This window comes from Gopherus evgoodei, chromosome 6, assembly GCF_007399415.2.
Source record: "Gopherus evgoodei ecotype Sinaloan lineage chromosome 6, rGopEvg1_v1.p, whole genome shotgun sequence".
NCBI classification, from domain to species: Eukaryota; Metazoa; Chordata; order Testudines; family Testudinidae; genus Gopherus; species Gopherus evgoodei.
In genome coordinates, this window is record NC_044327.1 from 51,275,068 (window position 1) to 51,292,521 (window position 17,454).

The following is a 17,454-nucleotide window of genomic DNA, read 5'->3' on the forward strand; positions in this document are numbered from 1 at the left end:
TTTACTTCTGCACAGCGCTGCCTTCAGACCTGGGCAGCTGAAGAGAAAAGCTGGTCTTCCCTTTGAAATCTGTATAATATAGGGTAAAAGCACACAAAAGCCCAGATTTCATAGGGGGAGGCTATATTTCACAGTCCATGACTCATTTTTTATGGCTGTGAATTTGGTAGGGTCCTAATTATTGAAGACTTTTCATGTTTTTAGCAGAGTGGCTTGCCTTACTTATAGACGAAGACCTATTAGAGTTAGCCCAGCTTTTATGGCACACTCTGGAATCTGTACCACCAACCTCTAGGAATTTTAAAAAAAAGTATCAGTTCCGTTCAACAGGTTTTAAATATTTCTATACACATCATACTCCAGGATGTCACTTAGATATGACTGCAGCACAAAAGAAGTTGAAATATCAGTCCTTTAGAGTTATTCCAAAGGAGAAGATAGTAAGAAGATTGGATTTTTTAGGAAAAGATCAGCTCACCTTCAACTTTGCATAGTGAATTATCAGGTTTTTCTGTCAGATTATCATCTTACTTGAATTAAAGTGTCTGAGTATCTTGATAAACTTCCAGCAGACCTCAGAAAGGCATTTAAATCTTTTCTACATAGTTAATAGCTAAAAAGCCTCCTCCCTACAAGCTTCCATTTATGCTGCTTTTACAGCATCAAGAGAGCACCAATTACTGTGTGGTGTGTGTCATTGACTCCAGTTTTCTGGGTTGCCAAAGGAGGTTCAAACTATGCTGGAAGACCTCACCTTTGGAGGGATCTAGTCAGCTCTAAAACCGATGAGTTATTACATACATTGAAACTCTCATACCACTTTATGGTTATTAGGCATCTACACTTCGCAATATAAGGAAGTGCAGTCTCAATATCGTACTCAGCTGAAACAGTCTGTTACTATTTTTTTAATCCTCTTTATCAGAGAGCATCAGGTTTCTCTAAGAAACAGCAACGTATACATGCGTGGATACCTTCATCAACTTCAAATGTTGCTAAGGCTGCTCTTAGAAGTCATTTGATGTATATATCAAGAGCTGCTAACCAATCCTGGAGGATCTTTATCCCTTCCCTGCATCTTTTTGGAACCATATCTGGAAATAATGTAAAATATGGAACAGTATCACCAGCAACAGATAGGTACTGAAAATTAATTCAAATAGGTTACTCTAGTCAATTCTAAGGCATTCTTACCCACAAATCATCTTCCCCATCCCATTTCAGAGCTGCTTCCTCATGAAAATCTCCTTCAACAAGAGGCTTAGTCACATATGATTTTTGGAGCTATGGAGGAAGTTCCCCCCAATATCTGGGGAAAGGGTTCTATTCCTTATATTTTTCTAGTCCTCTAAAAATTTGGAGACTGACATCCAATGTGACCCTTGAGAGATCTAAATTTCTTAATGTGCCAGTTCAAATTTCTAGTGGTAACTCTGCCCTGCATACTTCTTTTCGTAGATCTTCTAGATTGGTTTTCAGCTCTTGAGCTACAAAACACATTTTCATCCATCCAGAACACAGGAAATACTTGTATTTTTTGTAGCGGGCAACACAAATTAGCATTAGAGTGATGCCTTTTGAGTTGTCAGTCCCAAGAACTTTCATTAAACATCTGGCTACGGTAGTGGCACATCTCAGAAAGAGAAATGCCAGTTTACTCCCTATCTCAACGATTGGTGAGAAGATCGTTTCTAGAACAGGTAATAAACAGTGTTTGGTATCTCATACATCTGCTGTCCAAACTGGGACTGAGAATGAATGTGAAAAAGTCTCATTTAATCCCAACATAGAAGATAGAATTCACTGTGCTTCTACTCAATGCTCAAACCTCTGTAGAATAAGTGCTACAACCAGATTCAAGAATGTGATAGAGTTGATCAATCAACTTCATAAAAATCCCTGTACTACAAGAAGGATATGTCTCGAGCTTTTAGATCCCATAACTTCAAATAGGCTTCAAGACTGTTTCTGGATTGTCCATTTCCATGCTGTTCACAAAATAGATATGGAGTATGCATCTCTTAAGGAGTTGTGAACTCTCTCAGCTCATGGAAAGGTGCACATCAGTTCTACAGGAGAGTTCTGTTCTTCCCAGCACTTCACACAACTCAGTAGTGACTGATTCTTCTTCGTTGGGTTGGGGAACCCATCTCAACAACTTTTACAGTACAGGATCAGTGGTCTCAGACATGCCTTCATATTAACATCCTTTAGCTCAGAGCAATAAAGCTTGTCTACATGGCCTTTCTACCTCATATCAAAGATGAGTGTACAGGTAAGAATTGACAGTACCACCATGATGTTTACATAAAACAGTGAGGAGCCAAACCAATGCTCTTGTGCAGGGAAGCAGTCCTTCTGTGGAACTGGTGTATCTGACACGACATAAGACTAACTGCAATGCATCTTCCAGACCTACATAATATGCTGGCAAAGGGAGCATCCAAGTAGGCATTGTTCTCAGAATCATGAATGGTTCATAAAGAATTTAGTCATCAAGTCCATTTTCAATCAGATCTGTTTGCCACTGAACAGAAAAAGAAATGCAAAGTATTTTATTCCAGGGAGGGATGAGAGTCTGGGTTCTCAAAGAGATTTCTTCATAATCCCTTGGATTCAAGGCCTATTATTCACTTATCTCCCAATTCCTCTGATCGCATATATGCTAAGGAATTCAAACAGGAGAAGGCCACAGTCATCCTAATAGTTCTGGATTGGCCCATGCAAGACTGTTTCACAGAAATCAGAAATTCTCGGTATTGCCAATATCTCTTACCACTTCTTCTAGACTTAGTTGCTCATAACAGGGAAAACATTTATCCAGATTTGTTATCACTACACCTCATGGTATGGAAACTGTCTGGTTAACAGACTTGGAGAAGACTTGTTCTGGTAATATACACAACATATGGATTCAGGGCAGAAAGCAATCCATGAAGACAAATTATACTCCAAACTTCAAGCATTTTTCATCCTGGGCTTACCAGCGTAATGTTTCTCCATATGAGACTTCAATCTGTCATATCCTTCAGTATCTATTATTCTTATAAACCTCTGGGTTGTTGCTAAGCTCATTGTTTGTTTGTTTGGTGGCTATCTCAGCACATCCTCCCCCAATTCAAGACCATCCAATTTGTTTCTCATATTTGTTAAAGTTTGTGAAAGGTCTTTTTAGAGTTTTTCCTTCAATAAGACAACACCCAGGGTCTGAGAATTGCAAGCTATCACTGCATTTTTAACGTTGAAAGTTACACCCTGGCTATGCCCTTATTTTAGGAAGAAATTTATCTCTGATTTTAATTTAAATCAGTCCATTCACTTGCCTGTTTTTCCCAAAGCCTCATTAATTCAGTTGTGAGGCTGCATTGCATACTCTTGATGTCCTTTGAGCTTTGCGTGTTTGACTTTTTATTAATGATTTGAGGTGTCAAATAACCAGCTGAATTGGAATTATTTAATCAGAGGTCATTGGTCAAAGATGAATACAGCAGTATACAGCATACAAAAAAGAAAATATGCTTTACCACCTCCTGCAAATGGTGAAGACAGCAGCTTGTTTCTCTTTTGTAACTGACAGAATGTTGGCAGTTTGTTCACTCCCAAACTAACACCCCAAACTTACCTTTATAATATGTGAAACGAAGACATTTCTTTGCAGGGAGGGAAAAGTTACTTTCCCCAAAACCATGTGTTTTGTTTTTGATATCTCAATTTACCTAATTACTTATGGAATTTCTTTTGATATCTCAGCTTACATGATTGATAAACTAAAGGGATTTCTATTCTGATTATTATTAAGAATACCTGTTGAAACAAGCCTAGTGAGTTAAAAACATCTTTCAGTGGGTCATTTGATAAATCACAGAAAACATCTGTGATAACAAATAACTTATCACAGAACATAATTGGATTATAAGAACCCCATATCAATTAATCAGGCTGGTTTATTATAACACACTTCTATAATAATAGAGATCCTTATTAGTTTCCAAGGGTTCCTTCCTGGGCATATGGGCTATATTAGTAAGATAAGGTAAAATTACACACTCCATTATTGAATATATATTTCCTTTATCAACTAAGGTTCAACTGAAGGTCAGAGACATTTTAATAGGTAGAGGGCACTACATTTATAGTTTCTCAGCATTAAAGGGAATTTGGTTAACATATAAAAGTTTTGTAACATATAAAAGACTTAATATCTGAGTCATTTTATTTGACTAGAACAAAACCATTCAGGCAGCTCCCTATGCTATCTATATTTATTGCTGGGAAATCCAAGAGTCAGGCAGCCTCAACTCGGAGAATATCTAAATGGGTGCCACACTTCATAAAGGTATGTTATGAGGTGGCCAATTTAGAACTTCCAGGTCGTATTAGGTTGTATTCTACCAGACCACAGGTCACTTCTGCAGCATCTCAAGGAAATACCCGTAGCTGATTTTCTGTAGGGCTGCTGCTTGGAGTAATACTTTCACTAGCCATTACTACTTAGTTCAGATGCCCAGTTTGGGAGCGTTGCATTGCAGTCTAAGTAAACTCATAGTGGTATTTCCATGTGTTCACAGCCCACCCTACTTTCCATGATACTAACAAGTCTAATAGTCTGCTCTTGATCGTGATGCAGGAACTGAGAATCAGTTGGTCACTCCACCACCCCACCTAACTGTATAGCATTGAGGATAGGGTTGCCAGCCCTCCAGGATTGCTCTGGAGTCTCCAGAAATTAAAGATTAATCTGTAATTAAAGATTATGTCATGTGATGAAACCTCCAAGAATATGTCCAACTAAAATAGGCAACCCTACTTGAGGGGGAAGGGCTTAAGGTAATCAAGGGAGCAGATGCAATGAGCAGACACTGCTGACTAAAGCGCTCTGTTCTCCAGCACATCAGGCATATGCACTCAAAAATGGAACACATGTAGATACCACATCTCTACCCCTTTTACTTTGCTGGTGCCTCACTAAGACTAGGGACTGGATGATGTCAGTTAATGGCTGCTTAAGCCTCACAGGATGGAGATGATTGGCTGGGGGAAACATCAAGAAGGGATTAGCAAGGTTTATGTGGACAAATCCCTAGACTGAGGAACCTCTTTCTGACTTTTTTTAGAAAGCTGCAAAATCTAGGAATCTTATTAGGTCTTAGGCTGTGGTGAGGTGATCATAGCAGCAGTAGCCAAAAGTGCACTTTATCTGTGCTTAGACAGGACTTGACCTTTCCACTCCAGGGCAAACCACCCCAATTACCTTTTTTGTCACCTGCCAGGTTGTACTAATATAGTGCCTTCTATAAAGCCCTTAATTGTTTGGGACTTGGCTGCCTGACAACTTACTACATTACAGCATTAGGCATTGCAACCAGTGTTGTAAGCCTCTGGAATGCCTGTAACTCAACTGGTGTTGCACAGAACTTTTTGCTACAGGGCACAGGTATTTACACCATTATTGTGTCTTGCAACAGGTTCCTCTGCGTCATTATAGAACAGCTGGAGACAAGAAATGCAAGTATAGCAGTTGCAGTAGTGCAATCATAGTGGTGCTTTTCACCTTTCACTTTGGTAACTCAAAGTACCGGCTCTGTCATATTTCAAGGAAGATATCTAAATAAGAGGACAGTCTATTCTCTGCAATACTTATGAGGGATGGTAGTGCCTTTGTTAAAGTTGGACTTGTTTTGGACTGAAGAAAGAGTAAACATCTTTATTATATACAAAGAATACAGAGCATCATCCACAGATTTGTAGCAGATAACTAGTGGATAAAGATTTAACTTACAGGGGTTTTCAACTAAACTGAGTACTTAGAGTAAAAATTTAGTTTAAAATTGAACCTTTAAGAAATCTCATTTTTTTCAGATTGCTTTTGATAATAAATGGCTCATTTTTATTACTTTTTGCACCTTCGAAATAGGTAGCCCATTTCAAGCTAGGTTCCAAGTAAGTACAGTTATTAATGATTTGTGAATATAATGGAGAAGGTGGAGGGAGGGAATGTCTTCACTCATAATGGCCATAGTTTTCCATAATTTACAATGAGACTGAAAGTTTTCCAATGGGATTGAAGCTATCCGTGCCCTGAATAAAGAAGGCTACTGTTTCAGCAGGATGGCATGCTTCTACTAAAGATAGCTGCTTTTTCGTCTGAGATGGTCATGATACACTTTGCCAGCAAGTTACATGATTATTTGATAGATAGCAGCATGTTGGAGGAACTAAGATTTCTTGGCTCTATTCCGAGACAAACTGCTAAAATGGAGTTAAGGTTAAAAATACATATCACTAACTTATGGTAAAATATATTACAAGGATTTTATAATTACCCCAGAAACAAGACCAGGAAATAGAGAGTTAAGATTAAGTTTTAAAAATCCAAATATGTTAAGGTTGGAAAAGCACAGTTAGAGCACCCAAATAACTTCAATTGTGCTGTAAAACCATTCATTTTTTAAAAAAAAGTAGCACTAAACTAGAATTAAGTTACTACAGCCGTTCATTGACTTTAATATTTTCCTCATGTAAGACCTGAATTTGAAATTGTATATCTTAGTATAATAAAAAACCGTTTTGGTGTCTCTTAGACTGTAAAACACTTTGGAAATAGTTATTCATAAATTCAGGATCTTTTGGAAGAGATACTGGTTCACTTTTACTTTTGTAAGTTTGCGTTCGTGATGCTTTCTTTAGGCAGTAATGTGTTTAAAAGTAGCTATGAACTAGAAGCTTGTTAGTTATTTGAAAGGTAGTTCAGGCCCAAAATTTAAGTTAAAATGATTGTGGAACTTTATTTCACTGAAAACGACAAGTGGTTTTTATTTAAGTATCCTCCTTAATTATTTGCAGTCCCAATATTGAAGAATTATATGCATTATAACCAGAAAGTGAAATGGACTATAAACAGAATTAATAATAATATATTGAGAGATACCTATCTCATAGAAGGGACCCCGAAGGGTCATCAAGTCCAGCCCGCTGCGTTCACTGGCAGGACCAAGTACTGATTTTGCCCCAGATCCTAAGTCGCCCTCTCAAAGATTAAACTCACAACCCTGGGTTTAGCAGGCCAATGCTGAAACCACTGAGCTATCCCTTAGTGGTTCACTAAGTCTAAAATGAGTGAAATGTAAAGCATAAACAGCATAAATGATGTGTTGGGCGGGGGAATAGGTATTTTTAAAAGTTCAAATTTAATTCTAAGGTATTGGTAACATGTTCAAAAACTCGTTTAAAATTATTTAAACTTGGTAGTATCTCTTTGAACATTTGTCCTAATAGATTTTTTTCAGTTACTATTCAGAAAGAATTACGCTTATTAACCAAACAGTTAATCAAAAGATATCTTAGCATGGGACTCTGTGTTGAAGTAAACTTACTGCACACAAAATCAGATTTTCATTGTGCAGGAAAAAATTTCGCATCACTGATCCCTTCCTAATGAAATATTCTTCTTCAAGTGATTGCTCATATCCATTCCAGGTAGGTGTGTGCACCGAGCGTGCACGTTTGCCGGAAACTTTTTACCCTAGCAACTCCAGTGGGCCGGCAGGTCGCCCCCTAGAGTGGCGCCACTATGGCACTTGATATATACCCCTGCCGGCCCGCCCGCTCCTCAGTTCCTTCTTACCGCCGTGTCCGTTGCTGGAACTGTGGAGTGCGGCTTGTTGTCCTTCACGTCCCTAGCTCTCCCTTGTACACTGTTAGTAGTTGTAGTTGTAAATAGTTTTATAGATAGTTTGAAGTAGTATATTAGTTAGTTGTTTATTGTATATAGTTGTAGAACTTATTCGTGGGGTGGGCCGTTGCCCTTCCCGGCGCCTGGGACCGGGCTCATGCCTGGTTCGCCTGGCTTCAAGCAGTGCTTGGCATGCAAGAAGCCGATGCCGACTAGCGATCCCCACGACGCGTGCCTCAAGTGCCTGGGGGAATCGCATATCACTGAGAAGTGTCGTATCTGCAAGGCCTTTAAGCCTCTCACAAAGAAGGAGAGGGATCAAAGACTGCGCTCTCCTAATGGAAGCGGCACTGACTCCGGTACCGGCAGCACAACCGGCCACCTCTACTCCAGCACCGGACCATGCCGGCACCGGCAAGACTCCCCGGCACCGGCCATCCCCGGCAGCGGGACTTGATCCCAGACCCTCGACGTCTGCAACACCATCTAGGCAGGCTCAAGTGGAACGCCCGGCACCTACCTTGGCCGCGGCACCGCCTGCAGAGCTGCTGTCGACTCCAGGCCCGGAAGGTCCGTCGAGTCCGGCCCGTCCTAGCTCCCCCTTGAGATCAGGAGTCGAGCTGTTAGTCCCATCTACGCCGGAGACCTTCACCTCGGCATGGGACTTGATAGCGCTCACTGAGCCATCGCAGCCTCAAACCACGGTACCCCTGGGGCAGGTAACCTCCAGAGGCAAGCCAATGCTGAGAGCGCCGTCTCCGGAGTCCAGGCACCGATTGCCCCGGAGACATGAACGCTCGCGCTCTTGGCGCCGCTCGCAGTCCCGGCACCGTTCTCCTTGGCGGTACCGGTCGCACTCGCGGCGCCAGTCAGCATCTTCACGGTCCCAGTCTGGCTCCTCTTACTACCGGCACCGAGACTCTAGGAGCCGTTCGCCTCAGCATTCAGCTCCTCGGTCGACCTCCCGGCACCGAGCTGGTGGTAGGTCCCGGTCCTGGTCGACCTCCCGGCACCGCGTCGGTGGCAGGTCCCGGTCCCCAGTGCCATCCTGGCACCGCGCTGGACGCAGATCACGGTCCCGCTCTCGGCACCGACCTCGAGGCAGATCCCAATCAGGATCCCGGCACCGACTACCACACCGATCACGGTCCCGATCCTGGCACTGGTGCGACTCACGGTACCGATCCTCGGCACCGAGGAGGTCGTCGGCATCGGCGTATAGAGAGGTCTATCAACCTGGCTCGGCGCCCCCATGGCCTTCAAGGAAACCATCCGTGTCCTCTCAGGCGGAGAGCGCCTATACGCTGGGGCAGGACAGACACGTGGCCCTGTTTCAGGACCCTCCGCCTCAAGACCGAGGGCCTCAGCAGTGGGGGTTTTGGACCCCCTGGGCGTACCGCCAAGCCCAGGGTCCACAACATATTACTCCCCGCCCTGCGGCGGGACGCAGGCCACCAGAGGCAACAGTGTCTCGCCCACCTCCCTCCCCGGAAGCCGAGGACAAGTCCAGCCACCAGGACCCAGAGCTCCCTCCAGAGCCGGAGGTGCAGCCCCACACAGAACCCCCCGTGGACGCTCTGCTGCCAGGGGTCTCCTCGTCGTCTTCCCCTGATGAGGTGGTGGCAGGTACCTCGACCTCCAGCCATCCCCCTTTAGATCTTAGGGCGCATCAGGACCTCCTCAGGCGCGTGGCGCAAAACCTGGACATACAAGCTGAGGAGGTCTTTGAGATCGAGGACCCGGTGGTGAGCATCCTCTCCGCCGATGCTCCCACCAGAGTGGCCCTACCCTTCATCAAGACTATTCAGGCCAACGCCACCACTATCTGGCAGTCACCGGCCTCCATCCCTCCAACCGCTCGAGGCGTGGAAAGAAAGTACATGGCCCCCTCCAAGGGCTATGAATACTTGCAAGTTCACCCGACACTCTGCTTTCTTGTGGTCCAGTCGGTGAACGATACGGAGCGCCATGGTCAAGAGGCCCCGGCGCCCAAATCTAAGGAGGCAAGGCGGATGGACCTCCTGGGCCGTAAGGTCCATTCAGCGGGGGCACTACAGCTCAGGGTCTCGAACCAGCAGGCCCTCCTTAGCCGCTACTCTTTTAATTCCTGGGTAGCGGCGGGCAAATTTAAAGAGCTGTTACCGCAGGATGCACGTCAAGAATTTGCCACCATTCTTGACGAGGGCAAAAAGGTCGCAAGGACCTCGCTGTAAGCCTCTTTAGATGCTGCAGATTCGGCCTCTCGGACCCTTGCCTCAGGGCTTACAATGCGCCGCATTTCCTGGCTCCAGGTCTCTGGCCTTCCGCCAGAGCTCCAGCATACCATCCAGGACCTCCCCTTCGAAGGGCAGGGCCTGTTTTCCGATAAGACAGACCCCAGACTAAAGGACCTTAAAGACAATTCGGTCATCATACGGTCCTTGGGGTTGCATACGCCTGCAACGCAGTGCAGGCCCTTCCGACAGCAGAACCAGCAGCAGCAGCGTCGGCCGTATTTACAGTTCCGCCCGCGGCAGGACCTTAATAGGCGCCGCGGCAGGAACAGTAGGCGCAGGCAGTCGGGTGGTCAAGCGGGGCAAAACCACGGTTCCGCTAAGGCCCCACCCGGACCCAAGCCTTCATTTTGAAGGTGCGCCCAAGAGCGTAGTACCAGTTTCCCCTTCAGATCCTTCCCCGCAGTTTTCCAACCGTCTTTCGTTTTTCCTCCAGGCGTGGACCCAAATAACATGAGACCGTTGGGTCTTGCGCACTGTACAGGCCGGTTACCGCCTGCAGTTTTCATCGTCCTCCACCCTCGTCCCTCTTCAGGGACCCCTCTCACGAGCAAGTCCTCCATCAGGAGGTATAGACGCTCCTCGACAAGGGAGCCATAGAGGAGGTTCCAGAGAGCAAGAAGGGCAAGGGGTTTTATTTCCGCTACTTTTTAATCCCCAAGTCCAAAGGGGGCCTCAGGCCTATCCTCGACCTGCGAGAACTCAACAAGTATATGGTGAAGTTGACGTTCCGCATGGTATCCCTTGGGACCATCATCCCATCGCTGGATCCTGGAGACTGGTACGCCGCCCTCGACATGCAGGACGGCTACTTCCATATCGCCATATTTCCACAGCACAGGCGTTTCCTTTGCTTGGTGGTCGACTGCCAACATTATCAATTTGCGGTCCTCCCGTTTGGCCACTCTACAGCCCCAAGGGTGTTCACGAAATGCATGGCAGTTGTTGTCGCATATCTTCGACGCGGCCGCATTCACGTGTTCCCCTACCTCGACGACTGGCTGGTCCGGGGCACATCGGAGCTGCAGGTCCGCGACCACGTTCACAGGATCAGCAGCCTTTTTGCTGCCCTAGGCCTCGTAATCAACGTGGACAAGTCTACTCTGCTCCCCATGCAGAGGATAGAGTTCATCGGGGCCGTTCTGGACTCTACCCTGGCCAGGGCCTTGCTACCCTTGCCCAGGTTCCAGTCGCTATCGGCCATCATTCTGCGCTTGCAGGCGGCCCCGCTGACCTCTGTAAGAACATGTCTGGCCCTCCTGGGACATATGGCGGTCTGTACGTTTGTGACAGCGTATGCCTGACTCCGCATGAGGCCTCTTCAATCTTGTCTCATCTCGCAGTACCGGCCGGCAAGACATTCGTTGGACACAGTTGTCACCGTCCTCCCAGGGGTACTGGACTCCCTTCGGTGGTGGCTGGATCAGTCCGTAGTCTGTGCAGGGCTCCCGTTCCATCTGCCCCAACCCTCGGCATCCCTGACGACGGACACCTCAGATCTGGGCTGGGGGGCGCACAGCGGCTCTCGGAGGACTCAGGGCCTGTGGACCCCTCAGGAGCTGGACCTCCACATCAACATACAGGAGTTGAGAGCGGTCCGTCTTGCTTGTCAAGCGTTCATCCATCACTTTCTAGGTCGTTGTGTTGCGGTGTTCACCGACAACACGACGACCATGTTCTACATCAACAAGCAGGGCGGCACCAGGTCCTCTCCCCTGTGTCACGAGGCTATGCGACTCTGGTAATTTTGTATAGCCCATGCCATTCACCTTTCCGCCTCCTATCTCCCAGGAGTACGAAACACTCTAGCGGATCGACTGAGCAGGTCCTTCTGCTCACACGAGTGGTCCCTCCGTCCGGACGTCGCCCTCTCACTCTTCCAGAGGTGGGGTCATCCCCGGATGGACCTCTTTGCGTCCAGGGAGAACAGGAAATGTCGAACTTTCTGCTCCTTTCAGAGTCGGGAGCCCGGGTCAATAGCGGATGCCTTCCTTATCCCATGGGCGACCTATCTGTTTTACGCGTTCCCTCCCTTTCCGCTGGTACACAGGGTCCTCCTCAAGGTACGCAGGGACAGAGCTCGCGTGATTCTGATAGCTCCAGCGTGGGCCAGGCAACATTGGTACCCCATGTTGCTGGACCTCTCAGTAGCCAACCCAGTTGCCCTGCCCCTTCATCTGGACCTGATCACCCAGGACCACGACAGGCTCTGTCACCCGGATCTTTGGTCTCTGCACCTTACGGCATGGCTCCTGCTTGGTTGACCGGCTCCGAGTTATGCTGCTCTACCCCGGTTCGGGAGGTTCTCCTGGGCAGTAGGAAGCCTTCCACCAGGGCCACTTACGTGGCTAAGTGGAAGCGTTTCACCTGTTGGTGTTCGGAGAAAGGTCTTCTCCCTAAGGAGGTTCCCATCACCACTATTCTGGACTACATCTGGTCCCTCAAGGCCCAGGGTCTGGCGTTATCGTCCCTTCGTGTTCACCTAGGGGCTATCTCCACGTTTCATCCCGGAGGGGACGGCCATTCAGTCTTCTCCCACCCTATGGTGGCGAGATTCCTGAAGGGGCTGGAACGTCTCTATCCACAGATCCGCCCTCCTGCCCCTTCATGGGATCTCAGCCTGGTCCTAACTCGGCTCATGGGCCCTCCGTTTGAGCCGTTAGCGACTTGCTCCCTGCTCTGCCTCTCATGGAAGACCGCCTTCCTAGTGGCCATCACCTCAGCTAGATGGGTGTCAGAACTACGGGCCCTCACAGTAGATCCCCTTATACGGTCTTCCATAAAGACAAGGTGCAGCTGAGACCACACCCTGCCTTTCTACCCAAGGTGGTCTCAGCTTTTCACATTAACCAGGAGATCTTCCTTCCCGTCTTTTTCCCAAAGCCCCATTCGTCCCACAGGGAGCAACAACTCCACTCGCTAGATGTCCGTCGGGCGCTAGCGTTTTATGTGGACAGGACCAAACCGTTCCACAAGTCACCCCAGCTATTCGTGGCGGTAGCGGACCGGGTCAAGGGACTACCGATTTCCTCGCAGAGGATATCTTCCTGGGTTACCTCCTGTATCAGGACCTGTTATGACCTGGCCCACGTTCCTGTGGGCCATGTGACTGCACTCTCTACCAGGGCACAGGCGTCATTGCTGGCTTTCCTTGCCCGCATGCCAATCCAAGACATTTGTAGGGCGGCGACTTGGTCATCGGTCCACACATTCGCTTCCCATTACGCCCTGGTCCAGCAGTCCAGAGATGATGCGGCCTTTGGATCTGCAGTGCTCCATGTCGCGACTTCTCACGCCGACCCCACTGCCTAGGTAAGGCTTGGGGTTCACCTACCTGGAATGGATATGAGCAATCACTCGAAGAAGAAAAGACGGTTACTCACCTTTGTAACTGTTGTTCTTCGAGATGTGTTGCTCATATCCATTCCACACCCGCCCTCCTTCCCCACTGTCGGAGTAGCCGGCAAGAAGGAACTGAGGAGCGCTCGGGCCTGGCAGGGTTATATATCAAGTGCCATAGTGGCGCCACTCTAGGTGGCGACCTGCCGGCCCACTGGAGTTGCTAGGGTAAAAAGTTTCCGGCAAACGTGCACGCGCGGCGCACACACCTACCTGGAATGGATATGAGCAACACATCTCGAAGAACACCAGTTACAAAGGTAAGTAACCTTCTTTTGCTGACATTGTAGTGGATATATTTAGTAAGAAAAGCTAACAAGAGAAATTACCAAAGACCTGTTATATCTCTTAAACACACTTGTTTTGAAAATGTACTTAACAAAAGATGCTTATAAAAAAATACTGAACTTCATGTTTCTGCTGTATTTAATTGGGAAAAGGTTTCAGTTATATATGTGTTATAGTAACCTGTGATGCCAGGGTGGCCACTCAAAGCCTTTCTAGAAAATACTGCTAGAGACTGCATATAATTGTGACAGAAGTGAAATCTGAAAATAAAGAAAATACTGTTGAACTGCCCACTAAGAATTTCTTCATGAAGAATGCAAGGCTGGAGTTGAGAGAAATTGTAGAGGAATTGCAGTTCCCAGTGAATGTATAGTTCTAATTATATCTGATGGAATAGTACATTTCCTACCTCAGCAACCTTGTGGAATGATGGAAGCATTCTATGAACAATTTTTCCAGATCTCACTACTATCTGTCATGTTTTGGATCTCTGCCAAGCACTATTTGTTCTGAATGCAGGTCCCTGTTGATACTCACTGTGGGTGAGCATGTGCTCCACCCACCTCAGAATGGAAGATTTTTCAGTAGCAGTCCATGCCTGCACTCTACATCACCTCATTCTCTCAACCAAGTGTGTAAGGAGTGGCATGAATTGCCTGCCTTCCAGGTCTTCCTCATTAGTGATCCTCACAAGAGCTGCCTGTACTATCTCAAGGAATTACACATTCCTTCTAAGTGTGAGATCTGCCATTCTTTCCCCCATGAACTAAACAGTCTTGTGAGTTCTAGCTTTGCAAATATTTAATTGAGCTTTCCATGGGGTCCCAGTCTGATCCTGGAGGTTGAGCTTCCCAACACATGGACTGGAGCTACCAAATAGTGCCCCTCCGGCACTGGCACTCCCTAGCTCAGGATCCTTGATCAAAACTGAGGACCTCTCTAAACAGAGACATGAGGAGGGTATGGGTAAATGTCCCCATAAGAAGCAGGATAAATAACCTCATTAGTTCTTTAAGAAAACGACTGCTTCTCCCCTACTCTTCCATCTAGTCAGATTCCACACCCAAATAGGGGTGTGTCTAGAGCTCACAGGAGCATGTATCTGCACAGACCATGCCAAAAGCAAAGAGCACGCTGAAATATCAGACTGACCCCCTTCACCTCTTACCCATGCATGTGCTTACAACCATTCCTGAACATATGGCCTCAGAATGGAGACCAGAACAACCATTGCAAGCCAGGGTCCCTCAATCTGGCAATATGGTTTTTGGATAGACAAAGAGATCGTGTTCTGAAGAGGGCCAAACTATCCTTAACAGCAGGAAACACTCTACAATCATCAGTGATTAGACAGTGTCATAGAGAGTACACTTACAAAGTTTACGGACGATACCAAGCTGGTGTCTTGCAGCTACTTTGGAGGATAGGATTAAAATTTAAAATGTTCTGGACAAATGGTCTGAAGTAAATAGGATGAAATTCAATAAGGACAAAAGCTAAGTACCAGGGCTCACCCAACCAGAGCACAAGCTACCTCAGTGCTTTTCCCTGCAAAGAATTCACCTCAAAAATCTTTAGACTGGCACCTTGGGGCTTGAGTCACATTTTTATTGGACATGAAGCCCTTGCTCAAGCTTCACCATCAGATGCTTACTTTTGTCCTGCGATCTATGGCACAGCATGTTTGCTTGTTCCCTCCTCCCCCAAAGAGTGCTGCATGTGAGTCAACTACAGTGAATACCCATAGGGAACAGCACTCGAAGAAGACAGTAAGGTTACTTATCTTGCGGTAACTGGAGTTCTCTGAGATGTGTGGTCCCTATGGGTATTGCACAACCCACCACCCTCCTTCCTCTCTTCTCACATCCTCTCTTGATTCAGGGTAGAGCTAGGAACCGGAGAGGTGGTTAGACTGTGCCACCCCTTAACGCCCTTGATTCAGAGCACAAGGTGGTGTAGGGTGCAGGCACAGATCAATGGACCTTGCAACTGAAAAATCTTCCTGTCTCCGGTGTCTGGGGCAAGAATACCCTTAGGGAATATGCAGCTTGAGCTTCAGTTACTGCAGGGTAGGTAACGGATCTGAGAGGCTGCTAGCTACTTCTGAGAATGCTTTACACTGCTGCTTACTTTTTTCTGAGAATGGTGTAGGTTGCTTTTTGTGACATTCAGTTTCTAATAATTAAAGCAATTAATGTTGTGTAAATATTTGTGCCAGGTTAAATGAAGTTGGCAAGGTTGCAGCGAACGGTATTTATTGTAAAACTACTAAAATTATCTAAAGTTTATCATAAGAAAAAACAAAATTTATCTTAATCTGATAGCCACGTGAATAGTGTGTTAATGGTGCAGATTACTGCAAGCTAAAATAAATATATGAAATAATTTAATACATATCTTTCTATCTCTTGAAAACGGCTACAATATACTGGTAACCATATAGTTCTTACATAGATGCTATATATTGTCACTTGTTTTAATGAATTACAAAAATAAGACTTTTAAACTGCTAGAAACAGTTTGGTACTTTGTCAGATAGCAAAAGTAAGATCTCTCACAACCATAACTGGTGAAGACTTGGCAATATTAACCATTGGCAAGTGGTTTGTGCTGGCAATTGTTTGTTTTTGGTGGCAGGTTCCATAAAGAAAGAATAAACCACTGAAGAGAGAGAGGAGCAGAAGTGGATTGCTAGTCCTCACTGCTCACTCTAAGGAGAATCTTCCATACTGCTCCTTCCTTTCATCTGACCCTAGTGGCGTTGTACTGAAAAGGAACGTCAAAAGAGTGCTTTTCTTGTTGGCATGCTACGCCTATGTTTGATGAGCACTTCTCAGGCGATGCTGCACTTACTGATAGTTTGAAAAGTTACTTGAACTCCAGCATAGGCATGGAGAACAGAGAAATACATAAACACACTACTACAAAAACAGCTGTTGACCAACAAATGCTAATGGCAGCTGCTTATCCTGCTTGTGGGTGTGAGAGGCATCCTTCATATTGGCCTCAGATTAGTTAAGTATCTGACAAATACTGATGCCTTGTTAATAAGAGATATAGGCTTGTCTCTAATTAAACTTTCCTTTTGATGTCTATATTGACCTTTTAAAACAGGTGAGTTGTGCTTTCAGGAGGTTCAATTGGCAAGGAATTCCGACATTTTAAAAAATTTCATTCCAAATCCGAGCAAAAATCTGAAAGTTCAAAATTTCCTACAAATTGAAAGTTCAGAAAAATGTCAGTTCAGCATAGTTTTGATTCAGGAAATGTTTAAACTTTTTTATATTATATTTTATATGTAGGATCATGGAAATGTAGGGCTGAAAGGGACCTTGAAAGGGCACCCAAATCTGCTTCCCATGCTGAGGCAGACCAAGTATACCTAAACCATCCCAGATGTGTAATGTAGAATATAATATTTTAATATTACAGTAGAAACTAAAAGATTTCAGCCAACACTATTGAAATGCAACTTTTGGATCTTTTTCTGTCAATTTTTGTTAAAATTGATAAGTGCCTACAAAACAGTTATTATTTTGATAAAACTGCATTTTTGCTGAAAACCTGTTATGGCAAAAATTTGACCAGCTGAGTTAGTTTCAGATTATTTGGCAGCATAGCAACTGATCACAGGACCATAGTTTTTCTTTTCATTATTGTAGTAGTATGTTTCCTAAATAATTTAAAGGCAATTAGTACAGTAATTTGGCCTATTCAAAAAGAGGTGCACTATAATACAAGTTGCATTAGAATTTGTCCAACATTAAATAAAAAAAATAAGGAATACTTGTATATTAAAATAAAACGTTGAACTACATTGGA

The 17,454-nt window shown here is 45.4% G+C and overlaps 1 protein-coding gene across 7 annotated transcripts in view; it reads left to right on the forward strand.

Moving 5' to 3' along the window:
• Window positions 1-17,454, forward strand: part of SPIN1 (spindlin 1) — a 115,703-nt gene that overhangs the window by 86,510 nt on the left and 11,739 nt on the right. The gene's annotated exons all lie outside the window — the stretch shown is intronic.